The sequence below is a fragment of the Cricetulus griseus genome, chromosome 6, assembly GCF_003668045.3.
Source record: "Cricetulus griseus strain 17A/GY chromosome 6, alternate assembly CriGri-PICRH-1.0, whole genome shotgun sequence".
Taxonomy (NCBI): domain Eukaryota; kingdom Metazoa; phylum Chordata; class Mammalia; order Rodentia; family Cricetidae; genus Cricetulus; species Cricetulus griseus.
In genome coordinates, this window is record NC_048599.1 from 155325289 (window position 1) to 155338611 (window position 13323).

At 46.9% G+C, this 13323-nt stretch overlaps 1 protein-coding gene across 1 annotated transcript in view; it reads left to right on the forward strand.

Annotated features, from left to right (window-relative positions):
* The window catches only part of Kcnc1 (potassium voltage-gated channel subfamily C member 1), an 89532-nt gene that overhangs the window by 34322 nt on the left and 41887 nt on the right, over positions 1-13323 (forward strand). The gene's annotated exons all lie outside the window — the stretch shown is intronic.

Sequence of the window (13323 nt, forward strand, 5' to 3'; positions counted from 1 at the left end):
ACAGCGGTCCCCAAGGAAAGGACGCAGTCCATTTGTTGTCGTTGTTTTATTTTATTTTTTTCATGTGACTCACAAAAGACAGCCACTTGCTGCCCCTAACCGCCAGGGTTTCTTCCTTTCTCGCAGCTCCTCGAGCAGGGCTGAGCCCGGTACACCTAGGCCCTGCTCTCCAGGTCCCTGTTGTTTGTGGAGACATGATCCCCATTTTCCGGAGGCCCCCTAATATATGCTCTTTCCCACAGCCTGCGGGAAAGCCGCTCCAGTCCCGTGTGTAACAGGTGTAACCATACCCCACCTTCCCCTGTCCCAAGCGCGGTTCAGGACCACTTATTTTTTTTATATAAGACTTTTTGTAATCTATTCGTGTAAATAAGAGTTGCTTGGCCAGAGCCAGAGCCCCCTGGGCTGTATTTATCTCTGAGGCATGCTGTGTAGTGAAACAAGAACTTTGTTTATTCCTCTGGTGGGCAAGCCTTGGGGCTCACTCACTCAGGTGTTGGAAATAAAGAAGCTAATTTATATATCAGTGGCTCTGGCTTTTCCTAGGCAAACCAAAGGAGATGGGGGGGGGGGAGAACACTCCACAATCTGGGCAACCTGTCTCACAGCGACCCCTGTAGGCAATTTAAGGGTAGCAAGGAGGCTAGGTGGTATGCATGGTGCCAGTTAATGAAGGAGGGCTAGGCATGATGGTTCCAAGCTATAGGGACCCTCACCACGCCTTGTCTGCCTCACCCAAGGAAATCAGTGGTTCTAGTGAAACGGTGCACATAGGTTGATGTTAGCATATGCATGCATATATATATATATATATATATATATATATATATATATCCGGATATGGCAACTCATCTCTGTAATCTCTGCACTGGGGAGGCTGATGCAGGAGGATGGATGCAGGCCTGGCTATAAAGTGGAGACCCTGACTCAAAATAAACAACATCCTTAAAATAAAAATTAAAAATTCATGCTGAGGACTTAGCTCTGTTGGTAGACCACTTGCCTAGCATGCACAAAACCCAGGGTTCAATCCCCAGGATCATATAAACCTGACTTGTAGTGCACAGCTATAATTTCAACACCCTGGATGTGGCACAGACAAATCAGGAGTTCAATGTCATCCTCAGCTACACAGCAAGTTCCAGGCCAGCCCAGGATACATGTAACCCTGCCAATGGATTAATTAGCTGATTGATTAATTGATTGATTGATTGATTGATTTTAAATCTAGCATGAATCTGCTTAGGACCAGTTATCGTTGTTTTCCAGAATCTCTTTCTAGGGATTCTGAAGTGTATGCAGGGTTGGTACTAGTTCTCCTTCACAAAGTGTGTCCAGGAGGCTCTATGGGAGGTTATGGTCCTGAAACCACTCAACACCCTCCAAGTGTGGAGGGGTGGAATGCTCCAGTGCAAGAAGAGAAAATTAAAGAGCCATGTGGGACATGCAGGCTCTTAATGATAGTGTAACTATGAGGAGACAGCACAGTCAGGAGCCTAAACTCAGAGCATCTTGCATTGTGGCAAAAGAAAGCAGAGGCTCAGACCCTGTGTGAAGGGTACTTGGGGCCAGCATTATCTCTATTGCTGTTTGCTTTCATCTCTATTGTGTAGTCTGAACAGAGTGGAAGCCACTGGTGTAACCAGAGTGCAAGGAGGGCTTCCTGGACAAAGTGCTATTTCAGATGTGGCAGGAGAAACAAGAGTAGGCAACACACAACAGCAAATTTGTGCCCCCCTCCCCACGGGGACCTCTATCCTCCCCTGGAATGACCTAGCACAAGTTCTCCCTGACTCACACTTGTCCCCACGGCCTCAGTACCTCCTGCATTCTGTCCTACAGATCCTCTTCCTAAACTCCCATGGGCCAGGTTCACGACACAGAAAAGATATATTCAGGAAGGACCATTCATCCTGAGAGTGGGCTCTGCTCCCCCAACACCACCCTGGAGGAACACTCAAAGCTTTTCTGTTGCAGTGATACGGTGATGCTCACTTTTCCCTCTCAGATCTCCATAGGGCTCCTTACACTAACTCCCTCAATCCCCCTCGGGTTGTCACGACTTTGTTCATTGCACAATACCAGGTACAATACCAGGGAGAGAGGGGACAACCTCATGGACCCACAGCTGCTCATGGGCAGAGGCTGAGGAGACAGAGAGGAAGGAGGCAGGTCCACATGGGGCTCCACTGACAGCGTCCTCAGGGCAACAGGAAGCTCCTGGGGAACCAACAGGGGAAGAACAGAAGTAAATCTGCAATTTAGAAAGGCCTGTTTGGACTGGCAAAACAAACAGGAGGGAACACAAGGAGATGAAAAGATGCTGTGTGACTTTCCTGAGGAGATGCAAAGAAATGTCACCTCATACAGGGAAGGATTCCATCTCATCCAGCTCAAAAGAAGATTCCATCTCATCCAGGGTGGCAAATACATGAACGTATTTACTTACAGAAGCATGGGTAACTTGTGGGGAGATGCACAGTGAAGTCCCACCCTCAGAAAAAATTTAAATCTTCTTTTAAACATTTGTTTAGTGTGTGTGTGTGTGTGTGTGTGTGTGTGTGTGTGTGTGTGTGTGTGTGTATGTGTGTGTAGTGTGTGTTCAAGTGTATATGTACCATGGTGCTCTTCCTGTCCTGTGCTATGGCCTGCAGAGGAAGTCAGAAGAGAACTGTGAGGAAGGGAGAATCTGGAAGCTGGGTCACACCTTGGAGAATGGAAATTGGGTCCCCTGCTGTCTGTTCCTTGACTCAGTCACCTCAGAAGCACCTACGGCCTATCCTATTTTCAATGCAGGTGAAACACCCCTTGCTTCTGGGGCCATTTGCACATGGCTGCATCTAAAGAGTCCCCACAGTCGTGCTGTCCAGTGTGTATGCATACACCTACATGTATGTACTCACATGATAACTGTCTTAGTTACTTCACTGTTGCTGTGAAGAAACATCCCACCAAGGCAGCTTACAGAAGGAAGAGTTTAGTGGGGGTTCACAGTTCCAGAGGGTTAGAGTCCATGGCCATCATGGTAGGGAGCATGTTGGCAGCTGGCCGGCAGGGTGCGGGAGCAGCAGCTGAGAGCTTAAAACCTTATCCACAAGTGTGTGTGTGTGTGTGTGTGTGTGTGTGTGTGTGAGAGAGAGAGAGAGAGAGAGAGAGAGAGAGAGAGAGAGAGAGAGACAGAGACAGAGACAGAGATAGAGACAGAGAAAGACACACAGAGACAGAGAGACAGACACACACACAGAGACAGAGAGACAGAGAGAGGCAAAGAGAGAGGGGAAAAGGAGGGAGGGAGGGAGGGAAGGAAGGGAGAAAGACAGGAAAGGCATGGGCTTTAGCAGCCTTAAAGCTCACTCCAGCAACACATCTCCATCAATAAGGCCATACTGCCTAATCCTTCCTACATAGTTGCACCAACTGGGGACCAAGTATTCAAATAAATGGGCCTCTCTGGGCTTCCAAACTACCACAGCAGCATACGCATACTTAAAATGCACATCCAGCTAACGTACCATGACTTCAAGAGAGATGAATTAAGAGAGATTAAGGCTTCAGGTCCCCTCTCATGCATGAGCCTTTTCCAAAGCCTTGGGAAGAAGCCTAAATGGTCTGGGCTGTTTCTTAATTTTCAGAATAAATTACATTAAGCCATCTGTTATGATCATTTTATCTTTCTGTTCTGGCTTACTCCTATGTTTAGTGACATTTATGGGCATATTAAAGTCCTACCTAAATAAATAAATCTCATTTGGGCTGGGTGGAATATACTTTAAATAAATGGAATATAAAACAGAAGCAATAACATTGAATGGTGAAATAAATTGAAATTATTCTGATATTGTGAAGATGACTGTATCTAAAATATATGTTTAGAGTATTGTAGTTTGAATATGAAATGCACCCTATAGGCTTATGCACCCTGAACACTAGTGGCTGAGTTTGAAAAGGTTGTAAAACCTTTAGAAGGTGGATCCTGGCTGGAGGAAGTATGTCATTGATAGCAGAGGTGGGGGGGGGGGTTGAACCTGCTGGTTTTTTGGCTGACTTCACTTCCTGTTCACCTACTGCTTCCTGACTGTGGATGTAGCATGACCAGTTGCCTCCTGTCCCTGTTGCCATACCTGCCCTGTCCTACTATATCCCCTCAGGCTGTAAACCAGAAAGCCCTCCTCAAGGTGCCTCTGGTTAGGTATTTGGTCACAGCAGTGAGAAGCCAAGAAAGGCACAGGGCTGGGTAACCCCAGCACGAAACCCTCATGTGTACACGGCCCTGAGCTTGATACCCAGCATGAAAAGAAAGACGTGGGGGTGCAGAAAAGAAAAGTGTTTTCAATGGAGCTGTGTAATCTTGAGCTGATTGTTGATCTAGTTAAGAAAGAAAAGCGTATTATATGAACATATTAGGAAAATAGTTTTTGCTGGTCTGACATAAATTACTGACATCAACAAGACAACATAGAATTTATAAGATGCCAGTATAGCAAGACCTCAACAACAACAAGACAATTTTTATAAGAATTATCAGTCAGGCGCTACTTAAAATTATTGCCATATGAGAAAATCAAAGTTCTTTGACTCCCCACAGCCCATGGAGGAAAGAAACTTGAGGTTTCTCCAAATGTGATACCAATTCTGAAAATGTACTTGATGTTTCCAATACATCTGTGGGCCTAACAGAAACATCCCAAAATTATCAATGGCGCAAAACAAGATTAACCAGGTTGAATGATCACTGTGCTCTCTGTATGGGACACAATGGAATGAAAACATTGTTAGTAGAATCTCTCAGAGATCAAAGGAGTAGGCAGCAAGACTAGAAAGAGAGTGATGGGGTAGTGGTCCTTGGTTATTTATTTTTGTTTTCTTGTCTGAGAAACATTTAAACAGCCTGCATACAAGTCATTACTACCTTAAAAGTTCACATCCGAAGGCTGGGAAGATGGCTCCATCAGCAAAGTGCTTGCCTCCTGTCCTGAGGACCGGAGTTCCATCACTGGCATTCACCTAAAAGCCAGGCACAGAGATGTGCCTCCTAACCCAGTCTCTGTGGGAGCAGAGACAGGAAGGTCCCTAAACTCACTGGTCCCTTAACTGATCAGTAAACCCAGGATCAGGGAGAAAGCCTAACACAAAAATAAGGTGTGGGGCTGTGCATGCATATGGAGCCAGAAGTCCATGCCCAGCACCTTCCTCAGTCACCTTACTGCACACACATCTGGACTTGAGACTTCTCTTTGTGAGAGAGTTGATGATTTTACATTGGGACCTGTAAGATGGCTCAGTGGTTTAAGTTGATTTCTAGCAAGTTTGATCCCTAGAATCCACATGGTAGAAGAAGAGAACAGACTCCCACATGCTGTCCTCTGACTTTCACGTGTGTGTCATGGCACACACACACACACACACACACACACACACACACACACACACACAAATACACCTAATAAATATTTTGAGAAAGGTATATCTATGTCCTGAAATTCAACTGAAGCATTTCAGAAAAAAGAAAAACAAATCCAATGAACTAGAACTTTTACAGATAAATAACTAGCCACCATGCAACTGAGCTTTTTATCAGCAGTGACTATTTCTAGCCGCATGGTCACCTTTCTTTATTGTCTCCCACTGCTTTATTAAGATATAACTCATGAGGCTGGGGAGATGGTTCAGCAGTGTTGAGAACACTGGCCTCTCTTGCAGGAGATTCATTAGGCTCTCAGTACCCATCTTATGGCTGAGAACCATCCTTAACTCCAGGAGAGCTAACACCCTATTCTGGCTTCTACAGGTACTGCATACATGTGGCATGCATGCATGCATGCATACATACATACATACATACATACATACATACATACATACATACTACAATACATGGAAATGCTCATATACATCCAAAAATAAATAAACCTTAAAGATGCTTTTTAAAGATAAAATTTATATGAAATAAAATCCACCTCTTCAATTTCTTCTAGATGTGGTGACATACACTTGTTCTCAAGAGGATGAAGCAGGAGGGTTGTTATAAGATTGAAGCCAGCCTGGGCAACAGCATGAGACACTGTCTCAAAAAACTAGTGAATAAATAGATAAAAACAATAATAAAGTTCATATTTCAGTGGCTTGTGCCACAACCATTACCACTATCTAATTCCAAAGCATTCCATTCTCCAAAGAATCATATGACCATAAACTGTCCCTCACCATTGTTCTCCCTCCCCAAGTTCTGGATACCACTAGGCTATATATTTCCCTGTTTGAGAACATTTGATTGGTTTTTGTTGTTTTTCGATACAGGGTTTCTTTGTGTAACAGTCTAGCTGTCCTGGAACTTGCTCTGTAGAACAGGCAGCCTTGAACTCACAGATATCCGCCTGCCTCTGCCTCCCAAGTGCTGAGAATAAAGGAATATGCCACCACCGCTGGCATTTAGGGACATTTTATACACATGGAATCACACAGTGTGTGGCCTTTCCTTTTGTGTGGCTTCTCTCATTCAGCAGACTTCTAAGATTTACCACATCACATATGCTGTAGGACATGACTACCAGGTACGAGTAGAATTCTGTCACATGGGAATATCACATTTTATCTAGTCATCGGTAGATGGATATTGGACTATTTCCATTTCCTATCTGTTGTGCACTACTGTGAACATCACAAGGTTTTGTATATAAATATATAATTCCAATTTTCTCATAGCTAATCTTACCAGCTTCAGGGATTTTGAGCCACATAAAGAAAATCCCCTGGGTGTATCTGTTTTAGTGTTTCCAGGAAGGTACAACAGAAGTAGAAAGACCACCTTGAATGTGGTGGCACTATCCCAATGCCAGAGGTCCCAGGATGAGCAGAGAACACATGGAGGCTCTCTGTTTCTCCCTCCCACTGCCCTGAACACAGAGTTAATATGACAGCCTCCTCATGCTCCTACCAAGCAACTGTGAGCCCAAACAAACTGCTAAGTTACTTTTGCCAGGTATTTTGATAAACATGAAAAATAATTACTACAACATCTAAAATTTAATTTCTCCATATCCTTAATATATTATTGTCCTTTTTGATGGAACTGTCCTAGAGGATACAGAATGGCACTAAGTGTGGTCTTAACTAAAGGTGTTAATGATACTGGCTGTCCATATCCTCTTTCCAGTATGGTTATGCTAATAGTTTGCCTGTTCTAAATTGGGTTGTCTTTTTATTGAGTTACAAAAGTTCTTTCTACATTCTGGATACTGGATCCTTGTTGGCTCCACAAGTCTCTTCACTTTCTTGCTAGTGTCACTTGAAGCATTTTTTTTTCAGTGAAACCTGACCTTTGCTTCTGTTTTTATGTCATATCAAGAAAGCATTTCCTTGAGTTTGGGAGCCATATATTTTTAGGTCTCACATTTTGGAATCCGATCCCTTCTTAGTTAATTTTTGTTTTTACATGAACTGTTTGGGACAGGGATGCTACTTTGCTATGCTTCGGGTGGATTTCCAGTTGCTCCAGCTTCATTTCTTGAAAAGACTCTACTAAGCTGACCTGACACGCTTGTCCATAACTCCGTGGACGTACTTCTGGATTCTCAGTTCCACTCACTGATCTATGTATCTATCCTCTTGTACAAACTGAGTATCATCCTGCAATTGCCAATAAAGGTGCTCACCTTTATTCGGTCTGAATTTGAATGCTTCTGAGTAAATAGAACTGACTGAAGTATTACTAGATGATGGTCTTTAGAACCATCAGGATGGCTCAGCAGGTAAGACCACTTGCTGCTAAGCCTGAGGACTTTGAGTTTAACCCCAGGAGCTACATCATACATCATACATACAAGCTGTCCTCTGGACTCATGTACATGCCATGATCACTCCCCCCTCTCTACGTGTGTGTGTGTGTGTGTGTGTGTGGGTGTGGGTGGGAGTGTGTGTGTGTGTGTGTGTGTGTGTGTGTGAGAGAGAGAGAGAGAGAGAGAGAGAGAGAGAGAGAGAGAAGGAGAGAGAGAGAGAGAGCGCGCTCTGGATTTATAAATGTTATGTATGTTTAACATATCTATCATTTGACATCTGTCAGCTTTCAATAATTAAAATGTCATCCTGATTTACTTTTTACATAAATAAATATTTCCTTTAATCTCCAATTTTCTATTCTTTTTGCCATTTTTTTAAGAGTATAACCTTCAAAATGCTTTGCCTTCGGGCCCACCCAGCCTCTCCAGGACCCATCCCTCCACAACTGCTAGCCAGTCCACCTTCAGGCTGAGAGACAGTGGGCACCCATTAGTGCACCACACGGCACCCCAAGGATGACCTCAGATGCACTGCAGAGTGAGGGAAGCACTGGAGACCCTCCAGCTACTTCTGCAAAGAAAAATGAGGGGCCCCTGTCACAGGCTGCTATGAGTGTGATTTAACAGTGCCCACAGCCACCATCCCCACGGCCCAGTGCTCCCCATCCTCATGTGCCTTTGTAGGGAGCAGGGGAGGTCCTGTGTGAAGTCTGTTGTTGACATGGGTGCAGCTGTGACAGAAACCAAGGTCTCAGACCTATTGGAAGCTGGCAAAGCCATTTCCTCATAAGAGTCAGGCTCAAGAGAGATGGCAACACTTTTCTCCAGAGTCAGAGTGTGAGTGAGAGGCCAGTGTGTGCAAAAGTTAGCGGTACAGTTTCTTCCTCCTGGATGTTTACAGCCTGAGACAGATTGCCCAGAGAGACCTTCTAAAAGGACCAGCTTGCTCCCCACCCCTTGTGCTGTACCTGATGAACAGGCTGAGGTTCTGGGCTGCCAGCGGTAGTAGGTGTCCTCTGTCCAAGTGCATCCCCCATATGGAGCCCAGATTTCCTGCACATGTGTCTGCATGTCTGTCCTTTCTTCCAGCAAGTTGCTGTCATCATCCCAGCTCCCTGTCCCTTTCTTAGAGCCAGCAGGAAAGTGGTGGTGGTGAAGTCCTTGTCCTTCCAGAGGCCAAGCCCAAGGAGGGCTGTGTCCTGTCTCCTGACCACACTGATGCTCTATGACTGTGGATCAGCAGGAATCTAGGGAAGAGACATGGGAGGGGGTTAATTCTGAGAAAAGAGGGAACAGGAAGAGGCACAGGACACTGACTCATTAAAATCCATAAAACAGCAGCAGACCTCTCACACAGACAAGGAAGCAGAAGCCCAGAGAAGAGAGCAGACTGGTTTATGCAGATAGTGAGAAGCAGAGACAGTCTTTACAACCAAACCTGTCTGGAAATTTTTAGGGACAGCTTGTGGAGACTGTAGATCAGGGGTGTCCAACCTGTGGCTCATGGTCACAGGACAACTGTGAATGAAACCCAACTCGAAAGTCACAAATTTATTTAAAATATTGTGGGGTTTGATTTAGATTTTTTGGTAGCTTGACTGCATAGTTGTGGAGTACGAATGCCACACAAAGTAAAAAACATATGTTCCTGGGACCCACAGTCTTTAATTGGATACCCTCTGATTTAATGTGTAGCCCAGGATAATTCTTCATCTGGTGTGGTCCCAAAAAGCCAAGGGATTTATGGATATCCATGGTAGATGTTTTTGAAGCCCATAGCTGGGAAAGTAGCTTCTAAGGATATCTAGCAGATAGAAAGAACCTGTTAATTTCCCTACAGTTCTCTGGTGCAGGGTGCAGTGTCTTCAATGCAAAGGTTGAGAGGTCCTGGTCTAAACACACACACACACACACACACACACACACACACACACACACACACACACACACACACACACAGGCACACAGGCACACAGGCACACACACAGGCACACACAGAGACACACACAGGCACACAGGCACACACAGAGGCACACACACAGGCACACACACAGGCACACACAGAGGCACACACAGACACACACAGACACACACAGAGGTACACACAGGCACACACAGACACACACACAGGCACACACACAGGCACACACACAGACACACACACAGGCACACACACAGGCACACACACAGAGGCACACACAGGCACACACAGGCACACACAGAGACACACACAGAGGCACACACACACACAGAGAGGCACACACACACACACACACACACACACACACACACACACACACACACACACACAAACGCCCTGAGTGTTCTTCACCTCAGCCTTTCCCTGGACTTCTTTGAACCCTCTGTCTCAGCTGTGTGCAGCCCAGCCCAGCACCAGGGTCACCAACCAAGTTGTAGATAGGTGGCCAAGGTCACCAGTTGCCCACAATTGCGCTTCTCGGTTTGCTCTCCGTTGAGCATTAGAGGGAGGGGGTCTGACTTGGAAAGAGGATTACCTGCCAGCTCCTTGGCCCATTCCAGCAGGGCAAGCAGAAGATATTTAGCACAGCCACTTTAGGGTAGATTCCAGGTCCAGCCACAAGATGGCAGTCTAACCAATCAGGAACACGGAAGTTCCTGACCTGGGAGAGCTGCACAAACTCTGCCAACCAAAGGCCTGAGGGGCTGGACTTGGGCCAGTTCCGGAGCGCAGCAGGACTACCCCTAAGGGCCACAAGTGCCAGGTGTGACAACATAGGTACAACTTGGCTTCAGGTATTCCTCATATTTTTTCTTACTCCCCATCCAGAACAGTTCATCCTTTGAGTTCAGCTAGGACAGGAGTCTTCCTCTATCCCAGCCTGAACAGGAAAAGCCCCGGAGCACAGGAGTTAAGCGTACAGGGCAGAGTACTACTCCCATGTAGCTGTAAGCCACTGAAGCACGGGGAAATTGAGTGGCTTGCCTGAGGTCACAGTTAGAGGTGGGCCACTAGGCAGTCTGTTCTAGTTCCTGCTCAGAACCCTGGGATGGGACAGACCATCCCCAACCAGACACAGGTACCAAAGACATTTTTGTACAGGACTGTAAGCTTTCCCTTGTGAAGGGGAAGGCAGCTATGGAGAGATGTGGAGAGCTGAAAGCTGGGAAGGGGCAAGGTTTTAATATTTCTGGGAAGAAGCTGGGCTTGGTCAGCGATTCCTCGTCTCCACGAAACTTTGTTTCTCTGTTCCTTGTTTTATTTTTTTCCTATGTTTTCATCTTGTTTTTTTCTGGACTTTCTGTGAATGTCAGCCTTCTCTTGGTGTGAAGGAGAGGTGAGAGAAGAGACTTTTACATCCTTCTTAGGATACAGAAGTGGGAGCACTCTTTGAAGCCTAGGACCAGGGAGTATCAGAAAGGATCAAAGTGATAATCTTATAGTGGGGCACTTCGGGGAGGATTCCCCATTTGAGCCCAGACTGCTTACCTCTTGGAGTGTGCTAGAACCCCTTTCCCAAGCCTTCTCCCTCCAGCCCTGGCACAATCCTGTTTTTCTGGAACTTTCTCCAAGATTAAGAGTTGTCACCACCCAACTTTCCCCTACTAGGAGTATTTTCCTCTGTCCCTCTGAGACCTGGTCCCTTCTCTGCCTGCTTCTCCCCACACCCAGGTCACACTGTGGCTCCCATCAGTATGCACCATGGAGTGGGGTCCAACTGGAGCTCAGTATCTACCCCTCAGAGACCTTGGTAAGTCCCCATCCAGGACTCAGCCTCAGTTAGGGAGTCTCTGAAGCTGGAGCTCTGGAGTTTCAAGCCCATTCCTAGCCTTTCCCGAATCACCTAGACTTCAGCGAGGAGCTTCTGTGTTCAGGGCTATGTGGAAAGAAGCAAAGGAGAGCCCTGGAGGTGCTGATAGTCCTTTGATAGAAGCGAGAAAAGGTAAAGAGACATGTGGAGTGCCAAGCTCTGATCCTACGGGCTTTGTACAGGGAAGAGGGGGCACACTGAGTCCCTGTGGCTGGCTCCTCAGGTTTCCTGAGGAGGAGGAGGCCCTGGATTTCTATCTGAAAGTCTAGGGAGACCTCTTTCTTGGTGTTCATCCTGACTGTTCACATCTGGGTCTGTGTGTGTCCTCGTCTCTCCCCCCCTTAAATCTCACTTCTGGGGGCTCTTTGTCTATCTATCAATCCTAGGGTTGGGCAGAGCACCCTGGGAGCCTGTGGCCTGGGGATCTGAATCGGGGCCAGGCCAGAATGCACCACACTCGACCTCCTTGTGGTCAGGGGATGGGACTGACACTAGCCAGAGAGAGGACACTGAAAACCACCCTGAGACCCAAAGGGAAATGGCTGGAGGGACACTGCCGTTATCCTCTGGAGGGAAGTCTCCTCAGACTCCTCTCCTCTTTGTTCCTCCATCTCTGCTCCTTTCTGATAACTCTGCCTCTGCCTCTCGCCCCTCTCTACCTTTCCATACTTTCCCCCTGGGACACGAAGACTTTGTGTTAAGGCCGGGATTCCCATGATCAGGTGAGGAGAGATGTCTGTGGCACAGCTTTGTCCCCGGGCTCACAACTGTCTGTGGGGCAGTATAGACAGACAGCTGTCTGTGCAGTGAGCAAGGGCCAACAAGTGAATAAGAGCCTCTCACTTGTTAATTAAATCCCCCTTGCTAGGGCAGCCTGGGTTTGATCGCGATGGGCAGCAATCAATGAATATATTTCACAGCTCAGCAGCCTCTGGAGCTGGGCCTGGCTTTCCAGACCCTCTCAATTCCACCTGCCCACTTCTCCCAAAAAGCTGGGAGCCCCTAGAGGTCAAGAGCTAGGTTTGATTTGTCCCTTGTGACTGTGTGACTGGTACAGAATCCGGAGAAGTAAGGAACGAATGACAATGATTGCTGAATAAATAGACCGGGCCAGGAAGACTTTGAGATCAGAAATACAATCTCTGTCCCCAGCATCAACTTCGAATCTGTAGGAACCACAGCTCCTAGACACACTGGCTCACCACCCAGGGCAGCTGAAGCTATGGGGGGGGGGGAAGAGACTGTCAGTATTCAAGGAGCCAAGCAGTCTTTGCACCTCTCATAAGGTAATTCAAGTTACTGGGCAAACTGAGACCTGTGTGTTATTCTTGTGACTAGGTCACCCTGGAGTTAGGAAGGGTGGAGGGCCTGAAAGGGTCCAAGAAATTAAGAGGCGCTCAAGATTAATCATTAATGGAGGGTTGGGACAGGGAGATGGTGAGAAAATAATTATTTTGAGTCCGTATATGAGGATATCTCTGGAAGGATCATGGGGCCTTCAGGTTTCCTGGGAAGGGTCGGTATTAAGGGATTCCTGGAGAGGTCAGTACTAGTCCTTGTCAAGGAATGGCTTGCCTGCTCAGCGGATCGAATGGATCTGGGTTAGAGGTAGAGGATCTGGCCGACGCCCTTCTCACCTCGGTGTGACCCGGGGGGCGCGGGCCCAGACGTCGCTGGGAGCCTCCGCCCAACTGGTGGAGCTCCCCGAGGGCGGAGCATCGGCGGGTCCCCACGGAGCAAGAGGCAAGGAAGGGCGG